Source organism: Melanostigma gelatinosum (genome assembly GCF_949748355.1).
Source record: "Melanostigma gelatinosum genome assembly, chromosome: 14".
In the NCBI taxonomy this organism is placed as follows: domain Eukaryota; kingdom Metazoa; phylum Chordata; class Actinopteri; order Perciformes; family Zoarcidae; genus Melanostigma; species Melanostigma gelatinosum.
In genome coordinates, this window is record NC_136647.1 from 25,091,308 (window position 1) to 25,118,421 (window position 27,114).

Consider the following 27,114-nt stretch of genomic DNA (forward strand, 5'->3'; position numbering starts at 1 on the left):
CTTAGTTCTGAGCTCCTGCCACAACGCTGTACGATATCGAGCAAAGGGGTCGGCATCTTGTGCCGCACCAGCGCCTGCCAAGTGTAGGAGGGCAGTACACTGGGTTGGGTCCAAACAGCGAGAGAGAAGGGCTCTCAGGTCGCCTACGGCCAGCTGGTGGCCAGCTGTCAAAGATTCTGTGAGCTCAATCCACGGATCGGCTCCTGCGTGGCGGGATGGGAGCTGTTGTACCATGCTGGTCATGTCTGCAAACCCAAAAGGCACAAATTGAACACACTGTGGTTGTGCGAGAGTGGGGGCTGCTCTCAGGGGATATGCACCAAAAGCACTGTCCTCTGTTTCCTCTCGTTGGGGCGGGCCCTGAGACCGAAGGTGCATGGCATGTCGGGGGAGAGGAACTCCAGTCCCTGTCGTGAGGGGGGAGACTTCTCTGTGTAGAGTGCCCGACACCACATATGTTGACATTTCCACCGGTCTGTCACGGTGGCTGGTCTCTCTGCTGTGGGCTATAACTGAGTCCAGAGTCTGTTGTAGCTCTTCCGCCTCTGCTCGCAGGGCAGAGAGCTTCTCCAATGTATTTGGTCCACTTGAGTTCCTTGGTGATGGCTGTCTTCCAGCTGCAGGGTCATAGTACAGGTTGCTTGTCACATAGGTCTCTTCTGAGTGCATGGGGCGAGGTGTTGTGGCAGCGAGTTCGTCGCGAAGTCGCTGAATGCACTCCTGATCGAAGTGTCTCTGCCGCTGGGCCTCTGCTTCCTCCTCTTCGGCCTGCTGGCCTCTCTCTGCTGTCTCAGGATCTTTTTCGTCTATGGGGACTCTTGTCATAGCTCTTTCCAATGTTTTCACCCTCTCCATCATGCCTCTCATCGCTCGCTCTGTTGAGGTGGCGCTCGTGTCGATGGTGCACCCTTCATCCAGTGCCATCTGGAATGCTATTGTGAGCATTCCTCCCTTTAATATTCTCACCGGTGCTTGTATAAATGGATTATTAGGGGAGTATGGGGGAGGAAGTGCTGGATACAGGCCAGTTGAGGGCGGGGGAGGGGCCGAGGCCAGAGATGCCTGGCCCGGTTCCGGTGCAGTCTTTCCCAGACCTACCGGGGCTTGAGTGGTAGGGGCGATGGCAAGGGGGTTGATTATCGAGTGGCAGATGGGGCCTGGTTTTTTTTCTTTTCCGGTCGGCATGTCCACCTGCATCCGATCCGTCATGGCCGTTCCTAGTGCCATCATTGCCACTCGCTGTTCCTCTTCTCTGTCTTTACGGGCTTGCTTTACGGGTTAGCGAACCCCCATCGCTTGGTTTGATTTGTCGTTTGATTTCTCTCTGCAGTCTGTGCTTGAGCCACTCGTTTTGTCAAATCGTTGGTAAAGAGCCGGAGGTTGTTGACTGATGGAGGTAGTGGACTGGCCGCCTTCCACCATCCCTCCTCTTTCCATCGTTCCATGCAATTATCCCAATGAATCTTGTCTCTTTTCCATGCAGTCTTTCCCCCAGTGTCTTAGTGCCTTTTTAAATTTTGCACACAGGTCTCCTGAATAGCCACCAGATGGAGCCACAGCTCCAGCCATATCTTCTTGTGTTCTTCTTTTTTCCAATTTTCTGGACGCAGTACTCCCGAATGTCCACCAGATGGAGCCAAAGCTTCTGGACGCAGTACTCCTGAAGAGCCACCAGATGGAGCCAAAGGTCCAGAAATCTTTCTGCTGCCCTTCCGACCTTGAATGAGACTCCCACTGTCCCTCCCTTTAGCTGCACCTGTTTTTCCTTATCTAATGCTTCACTCCCTTTTTGTCTCCTCAGCCTGCACTTTTAGCCTGTTCTTTTTGCTTTTTAATTTTTTTACGATCCCTATCCAACACAATTCCCAATAAATCTGTAATATGTCTAACACTACCAGTAAAACTGACATATATATCCCTCAGCTTTCCTCAGTCTAACCTAGTGTTCGTGTTTCTGTGGTGAGTGCAAAGCTTGTGTCTCATGCGTGTACTCCGCTCCACTGACCGTCAAAAACTGACAACACCATGGTTCTTTGCTCTTACTATCAGAATTACATGTACGCTTCACTCAATCAATCATACCAAATTGAACCCATACACTGCCGTTTCTGCAATACGTTTCACAAACCACATATGGATCTGCGTTTTATAGCGTACGTGTTGCACGAACCCGTACGTGTTGTACAAAGAGTCGAAATACAGGTTTAGCAAGGCAGTGAGAGATGCTAAACGACTGTACTCTGAGAAAGTGCAACACCAGCTCTCAGCCAACGACTCTGCTTCTGTCTGGAGAGGTCTCAGACAGATTACCAACTACAAGCCCAAAACCCCCCACCTCAATGAACGACCTCCGCCTGGCAGACGAGCTGAATGAGTACTGCTGCCGCTTTGAAAGACAATGGGACACTCCTGACTCCACCCCCCACAGCCCCATCAACCATCACCAGTCCACCAGCCCCCCCTCCCCCAGCTCAGCAGCGGCCCATGCCTCTGTACCACCCATTCCAGCTCCCCCCCACCCCCAGTGACGACTCTCTATTCAGGAGAGCGATGTCAATAGGCTCTTTAAAAAACAGAATCCCCGCAAAGCAGCCAGCCCAGACTTGATCTCCCCCTCCACCCTGAAGTATTGTGATGACCAGCTGTCTCCGGTGTTTACAGACATTTTCAACACCTCCCTGGAGACATGCCACGTACCAGCCTGCTTCAAGGCCTCCACCATCATCCCTGTCCCTAAAAAACCAAGGATCACAGGACTTAATGACTACAGGCCCGTCGCCCTGACCTCTGTGGTCATGAAGTCTTTTGAGCGCCTCGTCCTGTCCCATCTAAAATCCCTCACCGATCCACTCCTGGACCCCCTGCAGTTCGCTTACAGAGCCAACAGATCTGTGGATGATGCAGTGAACTTGGCCCATCACTTCATCCTCCAGCATCTGGACTCCCCAGGAACCTCCGCCAGGATCCTGTTTGTGGACTTCAGCTCTGCTTTCAATACCATCATCCCGTCTCTGCTGCATGATAAGCTCTCCCAGCTGCAGGTGCCCGACTCCACCTGCAAGTGGATCACAGACTTCCTGTCTGACAGGAAGCAGCACGTGAAGCTCGGAAAGCACATCGCATCCTCCAGGACCATCAGCACCGGCTCCCCCTAGGCTGCATTCTTTCCCCTCTGCTCTTCTCCCTGTACACCAACAGCTGAACCTCCAGTCACCAGTCCGTCAAGCTCCTGAAGTTCGCGGATGAGACCACCCTCATTGGACTCATCTCTGATGGGGATGAGTCTGCCTACAGGTGGGAGACTGACCATCTGGTGACCTGGTGCGGTCTGAACAACCTAGAGCTCAATGCTCTAAAGACAGTGGAGATGGCTGTTGATTTCAGGAAGAACGTAGCCCCACCAGCCCCTATCACCCTGTGTGGCTCCCCGTCGACGTGGTGGAGTCCTTCCGCTTCCTGGGCTCCATCATATCCCAGGACCTCAAGTGGGAGCTGAACATCAGCTCCATCAGCAAGAAGGCTCAGCAGAGGATGTACTTCCTGAGGCAGCTGAAGAAATTCAACCTGCCAAAGACAATGATGGTGCATTTCTACAGAGCCATCATTGAGTCCATCCTCTGCTCCTCCATCACGGTCTGGTACGCTGCAGCCACTGCAAAGGACAAGGGCAGGCTGCAGCGCATCATTTGCTCTGCTGAGAAGGTGATTGGCTGCAAACTGCCATCCCTCCAGGACTTGTTCTTTTCAAGAACCCTGAAGCGAGCAAGAAGGATTGTAGCTGACCCCTCTCACCCTGGACATAAACTGTTTGTGCCCCTTCCATCTGGTAGGAGGCTGAGGTCCATCAGGACCAAGACCTCACGACATATAAACAGTTTCTTCCCGTCGGCAGTCGGGCTCATTAACAGAGCCCGGGACCCCCACTGACACTGTCATCCCCAGGACAATTTCCCTCCGGTCACTCCCCCGCACATCCCTTTTATCACACTGGACACTTTCACACTACACCGCTTGTGCACTCGACTTCACTTTATTTATATATATATATATATATATATTTATTTATTTATTTATATTTCACTTTATCTTATATTTCACTTTATTATATTTTACTTTGCCTCATATTTTCTGTAAATTGAATTTGTTCTACTTTGCATTGTTGCTCGTTGTTAAATGTTACGCACCTCCCGTCATGTCAAATTCCTTGTATGTTCAACATACGATGGCAATAAACGGTTTCTGATTCTGATCACTATGTGTTTTCAGCCCAGAATACCTCTTTTTGTTTGCTGGAAACTACCTCAGCCGTGAATATGTGATACCGAGCTCCAGATTCAAACTCTAGTGGGGAGGAATTATTCTCTTACAGCATACGACAATGACATGTGGTGTAACAGTTTCTCTCTGATTCTTTCTGTTATTTATATTTGAAGAGGGAACAAATATTTTTGTTGCTGGTAGTACGGGACGATATGGACAAAATCTTCTATAACGATATTGGTCATTTCATATATAGATACAATGACGATAAATATCACGGTGTAGCATCCATCCATCCATTTTCCTCTGCTTATCCGGGGTCGGGTCACGGTGGCAGCAGGCCAAGCAGGCTGACCCAGACAACATGTTCCAGCTAATTCTGGGGGATCCTGAGGCATTCCCAGACCAGCTGGGAGATGTAATCCCTCCAGCGTGTTCTGGGTCTTCCCCGGGGTGTCTTCCCAGTTGGATGTGCCTGGAAAACCTCCAGTGGGAGGCGTCCAGGTGTTGTGAAGTGGAGCTTCTAATGACGACCAAGACACGTCTGGTTTGAACGGAACACGTTTACTTCTGTAACTGCAGTATTACAACTGTTAGAGTAAACGGAACGCACTCTTGCACCCGACATATAGGGTTTTTCTACTTATCATCATCATTGTTAGCATCAATAACACACGTACCATGCTACTTCTCGCTCCTTCACAGTAAAAGCACTTCCTGTTTCATGCTCTTCACAATAAAAGTAAACATGCAACTCAAACAATTTACAACACCAGGAGGCATCCTAATTAGATGCCCAAACCACCCCAGCTGACTCCTTTCGACACGAAGGAGTAGCGGCTCGACTCCAAGTTCCCTCCTGATGTCCGAGCTCTTTACCCTATCGCTAAGGCTGAGCCCGGCCACCCTACGGAGGAAACTCATTTCGGCCGCTTGTAGACGGCCTTGTCCTTTCGGTCACGACCCAGAGATCGTGACCATAGGTGAGGGTAGGAACGTAGACCGACCAGTAAATTGAGAGCTTTGCCTTCCGGCTCAGCTCCCTCTTCACCAAGACGGTCCGGTGCAGCGCCTGCTTTACTGCTGCAGCCTGTCGATCTCCCGCTCCATCTTACCCTCACTCGTGAACAAGACACTGAGATACTTGAACTCCTTCGCTTGAGGCAGGCACTCCGTCCCCACCTGGAGGGAGCAATCCACCGGTTTCTGGCAGAGCACCATGGCCTCAGATTTGGAGGTGCTAACTCTCATCCCCGCCGCTTCACACTCGGCTGCAAACCACCCCAGTGAATGCTGGAGGTCATGATCTGAGGAGGCCAACATGACCACATCATCTGCAAACAGCAGAGAGGCGATCCCGAGACCCCCGAACTTGAAGTTCTCCACCCCCAGGCTGCGCCTTGATATCCTGTCCATGAAAGTCACGAACAGGACCACGGTAGCCCCAGCGGAGGCCAACACCCACCGGGAACATGTCTGACTTATTGCCGAGAATGCGGACACAGCTCCTACAGCTCCTACTGCAGAGCGGCTCTGGAAAGCTACTGGGCTAGAAGTGCATCATTTATATCTCAAAGACCTAAGAGTTTCTTTTAATACTACAGTAAAGGAAGCTAGAACTGCTTATTTTGCCAACCTAATCTCTTCAAAGAAAAATCCCAAGATTCTGTTTGACACAATTAGAGGAATTGTTTCACCACCTGTCTCCACTGTACCATGCTATTCTGTTGACGATTGCAACAAATTCCTGATCTATTTTAATGATAAGGTAACAGGTATTAGGTCTGGCATTCGGCCTGGGATCTGTTCGGCTACTTGTAGCTCCTCGCAATCTCCTGCTGTTATGGGCTCTTTCCAGCCTATCAGCCTTCAAGACCTGATGGACTTAATTACCAAAACAAAGCCATCAACTTGCCCTCTGGATATAATTCCATCCTCTCTATTTAAGAACGTTCTGCTAACTATTGGCCCTGCAGTAACATCTATTGTCAATTCCTCATTGTCTACAGGAATTGTCCCTTCCTATTTCAAACATGCCACTATCCAGCCCATATTAAAGAAACCTAACTTAGATCCAGCTTTGCCCATGAACTACAGGCCCATATCAAAACTGCCTTTCCTGTCCAAAATGTTAGAGAAAGTGGTGGCCAAACAACTTACTGCTGCACTGGAGAGGCACAATATGTACGACAAGTTCCAGTCTGGTTTTCGTAAGCAACACTCTACTGAAACCGCTCTCCTGAGGGTTTCAAATGACATTCTCATGTGTGCTGGTGCAGGTGACTGCTCTGTGTTAATTCTTCTGGATCTCAGTTCTGCATTTGACACTGTAGACCAGCGGTTCCCAAACTTTTTAGGCCACGCACCCCCTTCTACATCCCGACCGGGTTCACGCACCCCCAACCCCCCCCCCCCACACACACACACACCTTAAAAAAAAAAAAGCAACAGAGCCGCATAAAAATCGAACGAATGAGAGAACAGTTTGCTCGCGCGTGGCGTTTGTTTACAAGATAAAAAAACACAAAAACTCTTCCTGCACCGTGCCTTCGAAAAGGTAACGGACGTAACGTTACGAAGGTAACGGACGATTGGCCACATCTGTAGGCTCGTCTACTTGCAGAGAGTAAAACTCACTCTTCTTCACGCGACCGACCAATGTAGCCAGGATGTCTTCGTACTAAGCATCGATGCGCGCGACAGTGTTGTTGGACACCGGGATCACGTCCAACTTTTTCGCTTCTCTCTCTCCAATCATACATTCCACCATCTCTTTAACATTTTTCCCTCTCCACCACCGCCTCTCCTCCCTATTACGCGGTCAGAATACCACCACAACACGCCGCCTGTCTCCGGCAGAAATGCGCTCATCCACGCACGGGAACAACACCGAGTTGTAATATATACCTCCATAACACCCCGCCACTCTCGGCTCATACCTCCCCAGCAACGAGGCACATCACCCGGTCACAATACCTCCAGAATGTCCCCCGGGCGAAATCCGGGACTTGGTTTTATGGTTCCGATTGGCGGGCGCTCACTCTTTGGCGCTGGGACGCGAGGTCTCCAGCCGCCCCCGCCGCGAGGCACCCGATCGTACACAGAAAAATAATAAAGACTAAAGTATGGCAAAGATATGTTGATGAGAAACGTATTTGTACGTCAAACACAAACGTAATCAGGGAGAAAATACGTTCGTGGTAAAACGTAATTGAGAATGCATTTTAGTTTTGGGGGAACGTAATTTTTAGGAGACAGGACTGCACCATCAGACCGCCATTACATTTTTCCTCTCGCGCACCCCCTAGAGGCAGCTCGCGCACCCCCAGGGGTGCGCGCACCCCACTTTGGGAATCCCTGCTGTAGACCATGACATCCTGATTAAGAGGCTTCGTGATTGGGTGGGCATATCTGGCATAGCGTTAGACTGGTTTACATCTTACCTCAGTGACAGAAGTTTCAATGTCTCTGTGGGTGATTTTGTGTCTCTTACCTCTCCACTTTCTTGTGGTGTACCGCAGGGCTCGGTTCTGGGGCCTTTGTTATTTTCCCTTTATCTGTTACCTTTGGGACCGATCATAAAAAGCTATGTGTCCTATCACTTATATGCAGACGACATCCAACTTCATCTGTCATTTAAACCCAGCGAGGCATTCACATTAACTCGGCTCCAAGACTGTGTCAATGCCATCAGAGACTGGACGGCAGAAAACTGCTTGCAACTCAATGACTCTAAGACGGAGGTCCTAGTTATTGCTCCAGAGGAGTTTGTCCCCATGATCAGGAAGATTATTAGTCCTCTCTCCTCTGCTTCCCATTGCAACCTGCGCAATCTTGGGATTTTCTTTGATCGCTCCATGTCATTTGACCCTCATGTTAAGCAGCTGTCCAGGTCATGTTTCTTCCATCTAAGAAATATCAGTAAACTGAGATCTGTATTATCAACACCTGAATTAGAAATGATCATACACACATTTATCTCCTCACGCATTGACTACTGCAACTCACTTTTCACATCACTCAGTGTATCTGCTCTTAACCGTCTGCAGGTCATCCAAAATGCTGCCGCCAGATTACTCACCAGGACAAATCGACGGTCTCACATCACCCCCGTACTCCGATCTCTCCACTGGCTTCCTGTAGCATCTCGGATACACTTCAAAATTCTCACCATCACTTACAGAGCACTTCACGGTCAGGCTCCGACTTATGTAGCTGATCTACTTCGCCCCTATTCACCCGCCCGCACTCTCAGGTCAAACGCTCTAGGTCTTCTGTCAGTCCCACGCACACGATTTAAGACCCGTGGTGACCGAGCCTTTGAGGCAGTGGCCCCGAGGCTCTGGAATGCTCTGCCTGCAACTCTGCGCCTCGCAGATACTGTGGATACTTTTAAAAGCCAGCTAAAAACCCACCTGTTTAGGCTGGCGTTTGTGTAAAAGTAAACCCATGTCCTAGACCTGCTCTTAAAATATGTTTTACATTTTTATTTTTATTTTTATTTAATTTGTATTTTATTCTTTAACATTTTTTATTCACTCTATGTAGATAATTTATTGACCCTAGGGTCACATTGTGTTTTTTATGCTTTTAAATGTCTGCTCTGTTAAGCACTTTGTGATAGTACTGTCCGTGAAAAGCGCTATATAAATAAAATTCATTCATTCATTCATTCATTCGTACAGAGACCGGATCGCCCGTTGTAACGGGTCCGGCACCCCATACTCCCGCAGCACCCCCTACAAGAACCCCCGAGGGACCCGGTCGAAAGCCTTATCCAAGTCCAGAAAGCACATGTAGACTGGTTGGGCAAACTCCCAGAACCCCCCCAGTAGTCTTGCGAGGGTAAAGAGCTGGTCCACTGTTCCACAGCTGGGACGGAATCCGCATTGCTCCTCTTGAATCTGAGGTTCGACAAGCGGTCGGAGCCTCCTTTCCAGCTGGCATAAGCCTTCCCCGGGAGGCTGAGTAGTGTGATACCCCGGTAATTCGAGCACACTCTCCGGTCCCCCTTTTTGAAGATGGGAACCACCACCCCGGTCTGCCAGTCCATGGGCACTGATCCCGACCCCCATGCGACATTGAAGAGATATTGATGTTTCCTTGTTATCAATTTTGACGACGTAATTATGTATCACGATATCTTGATATATGATTTCATCCCGGCATGATTCCATTGAAGGATGATAAATTATTTATGAATTCATTAAATTATGGCCCAGCACTACCAGGGGGTCAAACTGAATCGTTTACATTAAGTTGCTCTGCCTCCCCTTCATCACAAAATGACCATAAATGCTGTGTTTTGATGTGTAGCAGTGACTCACAGATGACTTTGGCTAATTTCTCAGACTCTGATTAAAAGAATGAAGTTGTTTTTGAAAGCTTTGATTTCCACCATGGCATGGCATTTCAAGACTCCCAACCCCCTCAGATTTAAGGAGACAGGAGAGGGAGTAGAGAGGTAGAGTGTGATGATGATGATGATGATGATGATGGTTTCAGGATGTACATGTTCCTGATGAATATCTATAAAGGTCATATATCCCAGTGCCTCTAAAGCCCAGACATTGCATGCTTCTCTAACAGTGTTGTAGATCTAAAATCTAAATGTCATGTTGTATCTTGACAGTTGGTTAGACTCAGCCTCTAACACTGACCGTCCTCCATTGTCAACAACATCCTATCATAATGAAATTAAGCATGTGGGCGAAGCTGAAAACACAATGAGGAGTGAAGGGGGATGTCAGAAATGGCAGCTGAGCTGAGAGGTCTGTGTTTGTGGATGTCTGCGTTTTCCTTCTAACTTACCAACCAGCCATCCAACCGAGCCCTCTGCTACCCACACACACTCTTCATCTCTCACACACACTCACACACACTCAGGCTGCCCACTGATGCTCTCTCTCTCTCCTACGAGGGCATGCTGTTTGCTGCCTCAGTCAGCAGCTCTGTTATGATGACATCATCTCCGTGTGAGAATTCAGAATATGCAGAGTGTGAACATTTGTGTGTTTGAGACACCGTGGGGCATACGACTTATTTTCTCTCTATGCTGATGCTAACGCTGGAGGTTGTAGTATCCCTATCCCTGTGGGGCCTGATTCCATCTGCTTGATGAAACGGGGGAAGGTTGAAGTCAGGACATACAGTTCCTGATCAGATTGATCAGGATTCCAGTAAGTTATGCCTAATAACACATGTTTTACTTCACTGTGCTCTACAGCTGTAAGATGGGGTTTGGAAGGTTTGGATCAATGTGTGGATCAGTAGCTTGTTGGATTGGTTGCACTTTTACCCTTGTCCTGCTTAGTTTTCTGTGTTTCTGATTCCTTGGAGGAACAGAAGATCTAGACAGAAAGTAGGGAGTTTGTGAGCTACAAAAGGCTATAAAGCTCAGTTGATCTGAAGGGAACTGCAGAGGGTGATCATTATCTGTGGGTTCATCACTTTAAAAGAAAAACACCTTTCACATTACACATTATTACACATATTATTGATCCATTGTTGATGTAAAAAATAAATAAATTCAGCTTGAAGTGAAGAACTGGTGTCACAAAGCTTTGCCCAAACCCAGAAGGCAAATCTACCTTCTTGTCTTTGACCCTTTAGATCAGGGGTCTCTAACTGGCGGGCCGCGGTCCAGATACGGACCCAGACGCAGTTGCACCCGGACCCAGGACCTAAAATCGATATTTCGGAATCACACATATATTAGGCAGCGAGTTTGTACTTTAACCGGTAGGGTTGCACGGTGTATCGATACTAAAAAGGTACCGCGGTACCTGTACGTTAAAAACGATACGATTTTGCAAATTTTTAGTGTAGATACTTTATTAAACTAGCACGCGATCAGAGCGCACTGGCTGCTCCGCTCCATGTCATGCTGCCTGCAGGCATGCAAGGGGGCGGGGCTGCCCAGCGCGCTCACAGCAACAGGCAGCGCTCGCACTCACAGCGAGTGATCACAGGGGAGAGATGCATGAGCGTTTACCGACCGTCCTCGGCTTCTTGGAAAACAAGATGCCAGTAGTATCATCTGGAAGTACTTTGGCTGTATTGCAGACAGTGAAGAAAAGCCCACTGACCTACAGAGACCCGTCTGCAAAACGTGTTTCAAAGCCACACAGACCAAGTGAGGCAACACGTCTAACATGGCAAAGCACCTTTCAGACAGACACCCCAAACTTTTTAAAGACTTCAAAGAACGACGGGTAAGAAAATCTGATTATAAACATGAACACCTCCAAACACGAGTAGCCTTAGCCTAGTTTGACAACGAACCTATATGATCATGAGGTCACAATGCACACAAACGTGTACTAAATGAAACACAATTGATGCAAAATGGCTCCATGCTGGTGGAGCCTGTGGGTGGATCTTGAGCTAATTATTTTTATTTTTAGTTTAGGAAAAATAATTATTCCATGAATTAAGATAAAATATGAAGTGAAAATATCAAACTCACTATGCAAGTAAATGAAGCATTGTTTACCCACCCACTCCCACAGACAGACAGATGCTCAGATGCCAGCAGAGTCAGCAGCAATCATGGCACCATGTAGTTTTCATTAATATCTTGCTGTAGGCTAATACTAATATTAATGCCATTTGTTAAGTGTTCAAAAAGCTGGGCAGGAACAAGCTGGTAAAAAAGGGAACCGTACAGATGTTTTATTTATTACTATTATAGATAAATATACCAGTATCGTGACAACCCTATTAACCGGCGCATCTTATTCAGCCTTTACTGCACTTGTTCAGCGGTGCAGGAAACACACCGACCAATGCGTTGTAAATCACATCACGTGATGCAGCTCAGCCAATCAAATATGAGTATTCTGACAAGTTTCCTTACTCGAGCGAGGTTTTCACACACCGTGACAGACGGGGGAGAGACGAGGAAATAGAAACAAGAGCAGGAAAATTGCGCTAATCAGAGAGGTTATCTCACGTGACGTTCTCCAAAAAGAGAAACGTGTTCAGAGAGAATATAATTGACAAGCAAGAATGAACAGACTCTTCTATTTTAATTCTTCCCACAGGCAGTGTGTCATATGTTCAGAAACCGTAACCATTGATAAAAGCGGCAAATGAAGCACACTACGAGGCAAAGCACAACTCCTTTGAACAAACGTACCCACTCACATCTGAACACAGAAAATAAACCGAAGAGCCCAATATGATCAGAATCCTAACACATGAATTCACTGTCCCAACAATGATGTTACAGAGAGAATAGACCTGAAACAAGTGGTTTAATAACCACACATAAAGTCCATGCTCACTGATTTCTCTTTTTAGATGACAAAAATATAATATTGTTGCTTTTTGATTGACATCACTTCACACCTGAATGAAGTGAATTTAAAGCTACAGGACAATTCAGTGAAATTCATTTTTCTAAAATGAATTTCTTTATTTTAAGTTGCACATTCTTCAAAAGCTTTCTGTTATGTCAGTTATTCTTTCATCCAGCCATTATTTTACTTGAAATGAGAAGAACATTTATTTGTGTATTATTTATAATCCATCCAGTTAAATTTGAAAACTGAGAATAATAATTTGTTAAAATAGAATTGATGTGTACTTTCTTTATTTGATTCGACAGTTGTTGACTACACAGAGACGTTGTTACTACTACTAGGCTTCTTGTATATATATATATATATATATGGCACTAAATAGCGCGGGTTAAATATTATTGTAATGTTTCGGACCTGTGCCCGAGGACATTTTCTCAATCTGGACCTTTTGTAATTTTAGTTGAAGACCCCTGCTTTAGATGCAACTGCTCCCGCAGTATCAGGCTTAGGGATTTGTAGTTCAAACTCCTGTTTCCTCCAGTTCCTAGCAGCACCTACCATCAAGTGTTTCAGCCTGCAGGTGCGTATGCTGTCGAGCAGCAATGCCAGTTGAGTCATTTATTGACAGGGCTGGCAGCCAATGCACAGACTCCTCTCTCACCCCAATCCTCCCTCACTCAGCTCTCCTCATTCCATTTCACTTTTATCGAGTATCTTGCCCCATCTCTCTCTGTCTCTTCCCCTTTCACTTTCTCTCTCATTTATCCTTCTTCCACTCCAGAAGCGCTGACACACACACACACACACACACACACACACACACACCCTATGTAGCCCCGTACAGCTCCAGCAGCCAGCCAGCCAGGCGCTTCATTCATCATTCATTTTGTCGGAGCAAGGGACTCGTACATCAGGCAGGACCCTGTCTTGTGTTTGGTGACTGTAACGGTAAACCTACAGAGGAGGAATCTGGAGAAGCCAAAGACAAAGTTACTTAGTGTTGCGAGGCGGCAGCATGACTGCTTACCTTAGCGGACATGGCGGACTTGGATGGAAGGGGGGACTGTGAGGAGGTGCCATGTTCCTTCAGCTGGCACCATCAACATCCCAACAACCACCAGTACCCGGGCCAGCGATACCATTACAGATCTGTCCCTGGCGGTGCCACCCTTCCCCGAAGGGGGGGCCAGATGGCGGCCTGGCATTTGGACAGCATGTCCTGCAGAAGCCCCAGTCGCTTTGCGTCAGTCAGAGCAAAGGGGGGGAGCTGTGACCCGTGGCCCCCAGAGTGTGGCTGCATCCAAAGCTGGCAGGAGCCCCACCAGGTAAAAGTATGCTACTGTCAGAACTATTATCAGCACGTGTCCATGAGGACCAGCAAGCTGTTTGAGAGTTGGCGTCTGTTTGTGACTTCTAGTCTAATCGAAATGAAGGTAAATTATGACGTAGGTGATTTTGTAGATGCACTTTTTAATAAAGTAAAATGTCAATGGCTGTGTTGACTATCATTAAAATATGATGGGTTGTCACAAACTGCAATTTATGGGCGTTTTCTATACTAAAAAAAACCCTGCATGTTTATCTTTTTTGACTGGCATCAACATCCGTGTAACATTTGTTTGTGGCTTCAAACGTCAGTAAAAACCACAGAGCATAAATGAGGTCAGTAGTTTGGTGTCCTGATGACTTGATAACCTCAATGACGGTCCCATGTTGTCTTCCTTTAGCATTTAAGCTCGGCTTCTGTATAGCTGCTCTTTGTTAAATCATGTCTGACAGCCATCCAGCCTACCAGGTTCTTCATAACACGTTAACAAAAGGCTGGTATTGATTTTTGTATCATGTCTTTTGTGTGTGCCACTGTTTATGTTGTCACTCAGAACTTGTCAGAGCTTTCACCTTTGTTCACTGTGATTGAATTAAGGTTAGGTTTTGTGAAGGACACCTCACCTCATCCCACCTGTGCCTCCAATCTTGAACTGACATTTTGTTTCACAACATTTAGTCATGAAAAATCAAGTGTTTTGACAAAAGTAACAACATGGACATGGACAACAGGGACTGCATCGTGGGTACATCAGTCACACAACCTGCAATATAAAAACTTGCAATGTAAACAGTCTTGGCAACCCTACAATGCACAGTGTGCCAAACATGGTACACTGGCCTGCTAAAGAGGAAAAGCATCCACAAATCAAAGCACAGGGATGTTTAGTCGTGTACTGAAGCGGAAACAGTCCGCACCATCAGATACAACTTCAGAATAAGAGCGCCGTAACTTTATCGTCTTTTGTCTGTGAAGAATTCACAACAGCCGCCCCCACATTTGAGCAACAAATGTGTAATAACAGGAATTCTTCATGCATCATTAGCATCATCCCTGAGCTCAGGGAGCTGGATCAGACGAGCAACAGGTCTTGTGTAGACTTTACCATTCACCAGGACCTCTGCGGTCCCGATACATCCGTCTTGACTAGGGACTGTCTTACAAACTTTCCCAATGGGCCACTGAGCCCTGGGAAGTGATGGGTCCACAGCGATGTTATCAGCGGCCTTCTGCCACTTCTGTCATGTCTGAAGAGTGGGCAAATAGTTCCGGGTGAACTGGATCCAAAACTGGTCCACAAGCGTCTGACAGTGGCGCCATCTCCGCCTTCCCATGCCTGCGGGGGCATAGACCACTTGAGGCAACGATGCATCCCGCCGCCCCATGAGGAGGATGTTAGGAGTGATGGGGTCAGGGTCAGCGACATCAGCCGACACATACCCTAGTGGTTTTGAGTTTAGGATGCCTTCGACCTCCACTAACGTTGTATAGAGGATGTCTTCAGAGACTGATTGGCTCCCAACTGCGACTTGAAGGCCGGCCTTTATGGAACAAACCTCTCTTTCCCATACTCCTCTGAAGTGAGGAGCGCTCGGCGGGTTGAACTTGAAGTCGATCTGGTATTCCATCAGCTGTTCCTTCAGCTGTGGTTCCTAGCTGCAAAAGTCTCACGGAGTTCCCGCTCAGCGCCACGGAAGTTGGTACCGCAGTCTGATAGTATCTCCTTCGGTCTACCTCGCCTCGCGATGAACTGACGAAGAGCAAGGAGGAAGGCATCTACATCCAGAGAGTTGAGGAGTTCAATGTGGATTCCGCGGGTCGTGAGACACTTAAAGATGGCACCCCAGCGCTTTTCGGTCCTCCTGCCTATCTTGACCAGGTAAGGGCCAAAACAGTCGACACCTGTTGAATAGAAAGGTGGACAGAGAAGCCGGAGGCGCTGTGGTGGCAAGTCCGCCATCTGCGGGACCTTGGGCTGAGCTCGCCAGCGTTGGCAGGATGGACACTTGAGCTGGTGGTGTCTGACAGCTTGTCGTCCTCGTAAGATCCAATACTGCCTTCGCAGTTCTGCATACACCCGCTCCGTACCTGGATGACGCAGGCATTCGTCCATGTGTTTGATGAGGAGCTTTGTTGCTGGGTGCTTTGGATCGAGCACAATCGGGTGGATCTCTCCTAGGTCTGTGTTCTGCAGCCTCTCGCAGCCTCCCTCCTACTCGGACCAAGCAGGTTGAGGGGTCCCATTCTGGGGCGAGGCTAACCAAGTGGCTGTGGTTTGGCACCGGTTTCTTTGCTTTGAGAGCGGTGACCTCTTCTGGGAAGCTATGGGCTTGACACTTCCTCAGCAGAAGGATCTCCGCATCCTGGGGGTTAGTAGTTTGGTGGTATTTCGGACCCTCGGCCGCCCCTTGAGCACCCTGGCTTGCTTGACGAGTGGCCTCTACCAACTTCTTCCATGTACTGAACTGAGAAGCATCAGGGAGATTGTCCTTAGGGTCCACTGTTGTGAGGCCGCAGAATGTGATGCCCTTTAGTTCAGCTGAACTCACTGCTGTAGCATGCTCAGGCTTCGTTGGCCAATGCTCAGCACTGTGTTTTAAGAATGAAGGCCCTTGACTCCAACAACCGGGCTCTGCCAGCTCTTCTGAATCGATAGCTGCCTTCTCCGGATCCTTCTTGAGCCGTTTCTCTGTGGCTCGCAGATGTGCTTTGACTGAATGAGTCTAACTGTTCAGTTGAGGGGCTCCTCTCCTCCTCAGGAGAGGGGTTGCATAGCGTTGAACACCTTCAGAGTTGACCCTCTGCGTCTTTGTCTGTAAGAGGTTCATGGCTTCTTGGTCCTCACGGGAACGAACTACCAATTTCTCGTTTCGAAAGGGCAGAATGTCAGGTTGCCATAACTTTTCCATGTTTCGGCACAAGAGGTCATTAGGAGGAACGACTGTGGTGAAAATACATTGCTGCACTGCAGTTGGATGGGATCCACACCTTTCAGCACCTTGCAAAGCCCATCCGAGGGCAGTGTGGATGGCAACAGGTCCACTGTTAGCTCCTCTACGTACCGGCTTAGTGGCAGTAATCAGATGTACGTGATCTGATCCAAGCAACACCATTGGACGGGCGTTAAAGAAAGACTTCAATGGGATCCCACGCAGGTGAGTGTCATCTTTGGAGAGTTTGCACTGGGTAGGTCTGCTCTACTAGGTCTAGGCCTTCAGCTGTGAATGCTCCCTGGAGATTTCAAAGTTGACCTTTGATCCGTGTAGCTGCGTCAGGTCTGTCCGCACTGTGCGTAGGGAAATAGTCTCAGACTCACCGGTCAACTGGAGCTGTTGGACGGCCTGTGGCAGGATGATAGTCCTCTGTGCGCCATCATCCAGGATAGCAAAGGTCTCTATAGACTTGGACTTGTTGTGCAGCATGATGGGGACTACTTTCAGCAGTACTTTGCTTGATGTAATACTGGGTGTCACGTAGACTCTGCTTTCTGTGGCCCCTGACTGTAAGTTGTTGGTTCGACGCTGTGCTACACCGTGGAGGACTTGGAGGTGAATACCATTGCAGTCACTACAGGGTTTCTTGAGGTCACACGACTTGGGCGCATGAGTACGTGCACATTTCCAGCAGCACCTTCCCTCTGTTATCCACTTATCCAGATCAAATGCTGACTGCTCTGTGATACTGCGACAGCGACTGATATAATGTTCTTTGCTGTCACAGAAAAGGCATTGTATTTTGAATGGTGTCTTGGATTGTGTGTGGTTACTGGAGGGACTCTGGGGCCCTGTACTGTGATATACAGAGACACCTTGACCTTTTGACGTGATCTTCTCCCTTCCATTTACTTGGGGTTGTCCTGTTTGGTAGCGCTACACCAATCTGCTGGACAGGCGCTGCTGTTGAGCTTTACCTTGAAGTCATCCATTGAGCTCTTGTAGGTTGTAGGGGTTGAGACTTGTGCTATTCAGCTTTCCCTGAACTTGTAAATACTCAATAAACCCATCTCTATGGTACTTTGGTAGCTTACTAAGTAAGCGGTCGACATGAGAGCAACAGTTTAGCTCCATACTCTTGGGTCCCTCTAAGGAGAGCAGCATACTCACTAGGAGGTGGACTCGTAGGGCGAAACTCTGGAAGATGTGGGCATCACCAGGCTTCACATCTGGGGTGGTCAGAATGGCTGCTATCTCGCTTTGTGCCAGCTGGTGTGGCTGACCATACTGTAACTGCAAGGCTTGCATAGTTGCTGAGTATGGGTTTGGATGGTGGTGGCAAGACTGACCAATCATCTGCGCCTCGGGCAGCTTAAGATGTTCGAGTAGCACGTGATATTTATACTTCTCTGACAGTTCTGTATGAGGCTCGAGCAGATTGTCTACAGCCAGCTTCAGGTTTGCAAACTCTCTTTCGCAGTCAGTGGAGAAGTCTGGGATTTTGGGTGTTGGCACACCATATGCAGAGCGGTGTGGCAGACCAGAGCTGTATGGGGTCACAGTCTGACCTGATGGCAGCTGCATCTGATGAGCTGGAGATGAATTACCTCTGGGCACAGATAGAGTCTGCTGAAGTGGTGGTAGTGATGAAGGCACTGTAGCATAGTGAGGCGGGCCATGGCTGAAAAGGCCGTGAGGCATCACTTGTGGTGAGTGGTAATGCTGTGTGGCTGGATAGCTGTAAGAGACTGCTATAGGCTCATGGACCGGAGCAGTAGCAATCAACTGCCCACGCGCTTGTCCTGCATCACCACAGTGGCGAGGCAGCCCTGAGGTATGAGGCTGCAGTTGGTCTTACCTAGTATGGTACTGCTGGACCAGAGTAGGTGTCATCATGCCTGATGAAACTACAGAACACAAAGAGCCCAACCGCTCCGATGAGGCTGGACGCACTGGGGTAAATGCAGAATTTAGTCTCTGGTCTCCTGCTATAGGAGTGTAGGCTCTAACTTCAGTCTCAACCTCTGGTCTCCCAGACATGTGTCCTGTTATATGTCCACCAGCCTGAGGCTCCGTGTCCTTGGCCTGCTCCTCTGTCGATGAAAGCAAGCGGCTTGGGGAGAAGAGGGACATCTGGGGGTGAGGCACGGGAGATGAAGGTATTGATGGGGGTGTGGCACTCTTTCTGATGTCATGACCCTTGTCTATCTCTTCTCCCATCATGAAGGAAGTGATGTGTGCCAACAGCTCCTGACGACGACGTCTGGTTTCATACTGCTGGAGTTTGTGTGTTAGTTGAACCTTCTCATTCCTAGAGATGGATTCGATGAGTTGTTTAAGTGAAGTGCTGTTCAGCAGGTCATCGGAGCTGGGGCTGTGTGAGGCTGTGCGTCTGCCCAGATAAGAGGCTGTATCCGCTCGGCTACGCTCTGCTGCGGCCGCTGCTCCTCTCTGCTCCTCTGTAGAATGGGAGGAAAGGGCAGGTCGCTGTGGATTGTAGGCAAGGACATAGTCCTCAAGATGTTTGGGGACACGATGATGTCTCACATGATGCTGCTGATCTTCGAAATGAGGCTGGTCGGTAGATCTATCTTCAGATGTCATCTTCTGTCGTAGTCAATTAATCCGGACTCGAAGGACCATTTGTTGGGGATTCGACCCCTGAGTTGCTGATTTAAAGATAATTATTGACCACTACAGGGTTCCGGTCAGAGAACACGCAGACATCTGTTTGATCCATACGTTTCTGTATTCAGTCTCATAGTTTGTTGACAGATTTACAGATGATGCATGAGTTTGAACAATAGATCACCGATGAATGACCGAAGAATGACAGAGTTTCTGAAATAAACAGAAAACGAATTATAGAACTGAAATACTAGCAATAGTAAACTCTGAAAACAAACACACATACATTCACAGAATACAGGCTTGCTAGCCAGGTTAGCCACTTAGCTCAACTTTGGGCTATTATCTCGACAGCTAATTACATGACAAACACTGTCAGTAAATGCACTTAAAACATTTAGTACAACAACAAAACGGAACAGTTACGCCACATATCTTCAGTTACACTTCTATCACTTACATCGTCAATGACTCGATGTGATTCGACCGTTGGTCCTACGTAAGATCTACCGTCAGCGCAACCGGAAGCGTAAAAAGTCTGCACCGTCAGATACAACTTCAGAATAGGAGCGCCGTAACTTTATCGTCTTTTGTCTGTGACAAATTCACAACATATATATATATCAAACAGAGGTGGTGCAGTATGACCTATTTATTGTTCATGAGAGTGACGGCCAGTGGAAAGAAGCTGTTCCTGTGTCTGGTGGTCTTGGCGTACAGAGACCTGTAGCGCCTACCAGAGGAGAGGACTTGGAACAGCTTGTGTCCAGGGTGTGAAGGGTCTGCAGTGATCTTTCCTGCCCGTTTCCTGACTCTGGAGGTGTACAAGTCCAGGATGGATGGCAGGCTGGAACCAATGATCCTCTCCGCAGACCTGTAGAGCTTTTATCCAATCAGATTTCACCTCTGTGTCTCTAGGTAAGAAGAGAGGCCCGAGGCCTGCAGAGTCTCAGGTGCATCCATGTGCACTTTAAATAAATGGGGACGATATTGTTGATTGTTATATTCTTCAACCAATCAGATCTTTAGTTTGACATGTTGGACGTATTCTTTGACGTGTCAGAGCCTGCGAGCCGGCCTATAATGGCGTCAGCATTACATGCCGCTCAGTGTCCATGCAGCTCTGCCGCGAGTGCAGAGTGCGCTGTGATTGGTCAGGGGCGAGCACGTGACTATCATGAACCGAAACTTAACACCAGAGGCTGTCAGGTAGTGAATCACATCACGTGATGTAGCTCAGCCAATCAAATATGGGCATTCTAACTGAGTGAGATGTACCACACACCGTGACACGGCACTGAGACGAGGAAAGACACTGCAGAGCAGTACGTGCAATGCTCAAGTTGTGAAAGTAAAATCATAAGACGATCTCTTTGGGCCGTGACTTGTCATTAAGGAGTGATGGTGGGTCCCACAGCCAGACCAGCTGAGAACCACTGTCCTCCATGAACGCAGAAAATATTATGTTTTCCTGAATATAAGCTTCTGCATTTTCCGAATGCTCTAGTACTATTCAAACGTATTGTGAGTCTCGTACCGAACGGTTTAATACGTACATGGTATGTACATTTAATACGTACATAGTGTGTATGTGGAGAAACTTATATCAATGCTTTGAATGAAGAATAGACTCTTTAAAATGATACCGGCATTCAAAGAAGGATTCATGTTGGATCGAATTTGGTGGCATTTGCTATATATTTGCGATATATCATAAAGGCAAACTCAACTCCATCATGGTTTCCATGTTTTCCATTATTTTCTATGAATAAACTTTTATTGAACAATTTCTTATTTCCATAGATATTTTTGTATGCAATGAGTAAGATGTATGTTGATGTTGTCCAACGATACGACATACAGAGCCTAGTTTAGGCACAACATCTGCAGGCCGAGTGAGCAGTCATGACTTTAAAACATAAAAGCGTCAGTAAGTAACTCGGGCCTGTCATAGTGGTGGGCACTGGGGGCCGTCCTAACACCCGACGCCTCCTGTGTGAGCAGGAGGAGATTGACAGACGGCAGTAGTACTTGCAAACTGTAAAGGCATGTCTTTGATGGGAGTTTGAAAGTTGAATATGAGAACTGAACCTGTTCTATCTGTCTCAAACTCCAACAATTGTTGTCTTCTTCATTATAACTTGATGATTCATCATTTCTAATTAGCCTCTGAGGAATCCATCAATATTGTCTTTGCCGGACAGATGACTTTGCAGTTTGATTGTAGTTTCAGTCTCATTTTAAGGTTCTTAATTCCTCCAGTGGAGCTTATCTGTCCATTTACATCACACTCCTGCATTTTCCTTTAGCCTCACTCTGACCATACTTTAGCATCCACATCTCACAATGTGTTGTTGACTATTTTTACATGTGATGCCTGTCAATCATTTATGCACATTTAAGATGACAAATGCTCCGGACCTACAATGGGATTATTTGAGCTTCCTGCTCCCCGGCATTACAGAAGAAGGTTTGCTTTGTTTCTTTCTCAGATTCTGTCCTCTTGCAGTAGCTGCACGTGACTGTTTGTGTCTGAGTGAATGTCCTCTCTGGACGCTACTTGCATTACAGAGGAGTGGTGTGTATGTGTAAGTGAATGGATGTGATGGGAGAATGTTTTCTTGTGTTCGAACAGACATGTGGTACATGAATGAACGGTTATTTTTAATCTTTGCGGTAAACGACAGTAAAAGGATTCCCTTGAGTCAAGTTGATATTCGTGTGCTGTCCTCTCTGTCTGAGAACGGCTGTGAATTCATTCATATAATTAGAGTACGTGTGCGGCAAGCAGATGTGTCTTAATCCCGCTCATCATTACTCTCGCAAACACCTCTTTCCTTCAATCACTTTGTGGCCAGTCTCTCTGTCGCTGTCTGTCTCTGTGATGTTCACAGTGATTTGATAATTCACATGAATGAAGTTTCAAGATTAGGCAACAAAATGTCTTCAATTTGCTGCACTGGAGGGAAATAAGACGGCTCTAATTCAGTAGTTATTTAAATCTTAACATGATGATTTTTCTTGTTGTTTTCATGGGTTAAATTATAGATCAGAGAGTTAACAGACCTTAAACAAACCGAAAATAAACACATAGGGAAATTTAAAGACCGTGAGTTTACTCTGTTTTCTTTCACCTCCACCAAAAGTCAAATATGTGGGATTCTGATTTGGACCTAATTTGTCCTCACTAATCTGCAAAAGTATTGATGAAATGATTTGAGCTCACTTGGGTAAAAGAAACAGAGTGAAATGTGTTGATAGAAGTGCTTTAGTGATAGGCCCATTACATTATTCATTGAACTTAAAAGTGATGATAATTTGGCAATGCAACTTATGATGATGAATAATAATGAATTCACATTTCTTGCCAGAGACACTGGTAATGTCTTCCTCTGTCAAAGTATTCACACTAGCAGTTATAGGTTTTGTCTTCATCTTCGATGCTGTTTACTGAGGTGTGTCTGAACTGCACTTCTCACACATCTGTTGTCAATCACACATCAAACACTCCTGGGCAGACTTTACCGTCACGGTAGGAAACCTGGGCCTTTCAATCATTCATTCAACCCACTTGAATACACACTGCATGCAACAGTACGTATTTTGTAAGAGCAGCTGCAGTATGTAATAAAGGTAAAAAGACAAAGTATGTGATTTGGAAAGCAGTGAAAGATGCCTTGCTCCACAGTTAGATTTCTTCAGGGAGTGCAGTTAGTGACAATGTGGGCTCCATGGTAGCTCTGAAGCAGTGGCTAACAAAGGGGCAAGGCTTAGCAAGGGGTCAATTCAACACCATTAACAGGTCCACAGGTGCTCTGACATGCAGTACTAATGATAATAAACAGAGGCATGAATGGCCTCATTTGCACTGAAAGAAAAAAACACTGTATTTTTTCAAATCAAAATGTAAATGTGTGTCCTCAGGAACGGGTAATATTAATCCTGCTTGCTTGGTTAACTGTAGAGCTGGTTTGTACTCACATTCTCAAGCACAAGAAGAAACTGATGAATTAGGTCCTGTGCATAGAAATGAGCATACACACCATTTGAGCACAAAACTGTGCATATGCATGTCTGATCATTTAGACCAGTGGTTCTCAACTGGTGGGTCGCGGCCCCGTTTTCAGTGGGTCGCGGGCCTTTGCCTGACAAAAAAATAATAATAATAATTGTGATTTTATTTTGAAGGGCATTTTTTATGCAGCGGAATTATTCCAGCATTTACGGCACTTGTGGTGTGGGTTGTGAAAGTCAAATCATAGGACGATCTCCAAAAGAGAGAAATGGCCAGAGAGACCAGAGTCATTAGACTCTGACTGGACAGACTCATTGAGGTGAATTCTTCAAACACTAATTTCTCTTTTTGGAAGATGAGAAAAATATAATATTGTGGATTTTTCACTTCACCCTGAATGGACTGAGTTTAAAGCTGCAGCGTAATTCAGTGAAAATATATTTTCTAAATTGAATTTCATTACGTAATTTATTTTTTAATCCAGCCGTTATTTTACTTGAAATGAGAAGAACATGTATTTCTAATCCATCCAGTTAAATTTGAAAAATGAGAATAATATTTGTTAAAATATAATGTGTGCTTTCTTTATTTTATTTGACAGTTGTTTACTACACAGAGACGTTACTACTACTAGAGGTCTTGAATATACGTAGATATGTATGATGATGTAAATGGTATATATATGTATAATTTGGGTTGTGCGTGTGGCTTGTCATTAAGGGGTGATGGTGGGTCCCGCAGCCAGACCAGTTGAGAACCACTGATTTAAACCTTATTTATCAACACAGGGTTTACTGTAAATCAGGGGTTCTTAACCTTTTTGACCTTGGGCCCAACTTTTCAAGTACAAAGTGTCCCGGGGCCCACTCTGACTATATGCATCAAAAGTGTCAGACAACCTGCAGGTCATACAGAAACAGAGCAGTGGGCCTTTGGAGTCAGTAAAAATTTAAGATTTTTGGCCGCATAAAATAAAAAAAGTATCTTTCAGTATAAATAACTGCCGGTGGCTGTATCTGTACAGGTAAAGGACAGTATAGGGCTGTAACTACACTATCAGTGAACAACTGCCTCAAATTTGAAGAAGATTGGACAAAGTATGACCATTCTACAGTGTTTCTTCCATGAAGAGATCCAGGCGGAGCTCTAAAAGGACATTTGGAGACCCAAATGGACACATGGTAACCACATGATATTCTGACACACTAAAGGTGTTTCTCCCTTTATATTTTGATATTATATTATTTTCCTTTTATTTTAGCCCTTGCAAATTGCAAAAACTATGTATATATGGTCGAAGACATGGTGTGTGAGTAGCGGACTTGCTGTGCTTAATGGCTGCGACCGAGTGCACGAACAAGAATGAGAATAGCTCAGTTACGCAAACGTTGGTTGACGGCTTATGGAAGAGGAGGATAAGGTTTGTACTATAAGTACTATCGTTTTCTGAAGGCAGTAGCTCCATGGTAACATCTGCTAGCACGTTATCGGGTCTGTAATGTGTCTTTTTCCGTCGAAATGCTGCAAGATACGACTTGCAGCGGTTATGGCGACTTTGGACAGTGTGTGTGTGGGCTCCTTTTGTGGAGGAACCATAAGAAATGAAAGAAAATCGATGATTTCTTTGCAAAGATGAGGATTTTGGGCATGCTGGGATACCAAACACGGACATGTTTTGTGACGTATTTGCGCAAACAAGCCGTAGGAACGGAAGGGGAGGGGATCGAGGATGCCGGTGTTGAACAGGCAAAACCCTTGTTAAATAAATGAGATGATACAATGTGATGATCACAAAGACATTTATTATCATGTGTATGTAAACCTGCATACACAACAAGAAGCCCAACAGACTTTCCCACGAGCGTTGGATGTTTCGTCGCTTGGTGTCGCTTTATTTTTGAAGGCTTCAGTGCTTCGTTTGATAGCATTAGCCCACATTCCACACACTGAGCCCTCGGCTCTGCCTCGTTGCCTCCGTTCACAAAGCCGTACTTCAGAAAGTCAGGGTTGTACTTGCACACACATTTAGACTTTTGGGGGGTATGGCACCACTGTCGTCTTCATTTTTTCTTTTTAATAACTTATCCATAACTTTCGCTACAGGCTAGCGGCTAGCTGAGTGTCTTCTTCTGCTTATTGGAGCTTGTTAAACAACTGACTGACGCATTACCACCACCAGGTGGTGGGAAGCTATATTGTAACTGAGCGTCTCATGGATAACAGTAATATCTCTGGTGTCTTCAATTGATAACCTATGCGGTCCGCGGCCCTCGCGGCCCACAGGTGCAAAACTGAAAGTTTTTCGCGGCCCTCTAGGTGATTGGGCCGCGGCCCTATGGTTAAGAATCACTGCTGTAAATGATTGTCCACAGGATGTTCTTTTTTACTAATATTTACTAATTGAAGCAAACCCAAACATGCTCATCCCATGCATTGATTCACCAAAAGCTTAATCTGCAAGTAGTATAAAGAAGCAGCAGCCCTGTAGTACAGTGGGGTCATGGAACCCGTAGTCTCAGCTGGGTGGTAGTTGTGATGGAGACATGAGTGGACAGACAGGGTCTCTTGCTGATGACATGTGCCGTCACTGCACTGATGATCAAGCAAACCGTCTCGTCTTTCCCAGCATCATGTCAGTCAGCTGCACATGGTGCTGGGACCCTAAAGCTGTGACAGGACTCTGTGTGTGTAGATACTGCATACATCATGACGCCGCCTCATGTAAAACATGTTTCCAGTCCAGGATCCGTGACCGGATTCGGCAACTCATATAAATCTCAAAGAACTTCAGTTATTTGGGGCTCACACCTTTTGCACACAATATAATATACTACTTGATATGCATCATATTGTGTTTCATTCTAATTATTTGAGAATGATTAGCCTTTGTTTTTGTTATTGCCCTTGTTTGTTTAAGTTCTATTCATCTTGTGATGCCAAAATCAAAGGATGAATTTCAAAGGAATCTCCAAATGCATCCTTGATCATCCTCTTCTGAAGTGAGTCTCATACATCAGGCTCATTGTTTACATACTGGAAACTGAACTGCTGATTGGATGTTCGGTATGAATCATGAATTCTTTACTATCAGTGTGGCATATCTGCCCAATAGGAAGTCACCGCGTCCACTCTTTATACCCATGTTCTGTAATGATAAAAAATGTTTTAACCTCCTGTCATATTTTCTGTGAGACATATTGCTGTTTAGAAAGTTAATTTGTATGGGCGTCTGGATGTCTGAACACATTGACCTATTTGGTCTAGGACAAAGGTCACTTTTCTATCTTAGTCGGGACAAACAGCCGACGTGTTCTTTCTCCATATCAGCTGCTTCTGGTTAGACTAAACATTTCTGCCTTAGTCTCCTGTGTTTTATCTGTTCCTCTCTGCCGGCCGGTATAAATATCTTGTTTTGATTTTGTGTCTTGAGAGCATATTCACAGCTCACTGCAATACGTGGTGGTGTTTTGTATTCTCTGTTTGCAAACATTAAATTGACTTTTTGAAACTTTGATCATTCATCAAGACTCTGTTTTTATGGTAAACACTTTGGATAAAACCAACTTCACTCCTGAACTTGTCAAGGAAATATTCCACAACAGTTCTCATCCGTCTCTCGTTAAAGCTGCTCAGCTATAATAACTG

At 46.3% G+C, this 27,114-nt stretch overlaps 1 protein-coding gene across 1 annotated transcript in view; it reads left to right on the forward strand.

Annotated features, from left to right (window-relative positions):
* dlg2 (discs, large homolog 2) overlaps positions 1–27,114 on the forward strand; it is a 239,301-nt gene that overhangs the window by 103,316 nt on the left and 108,871 nt on the right. The gene's annotated exons all lie outside the window — the stretch shown is intronic.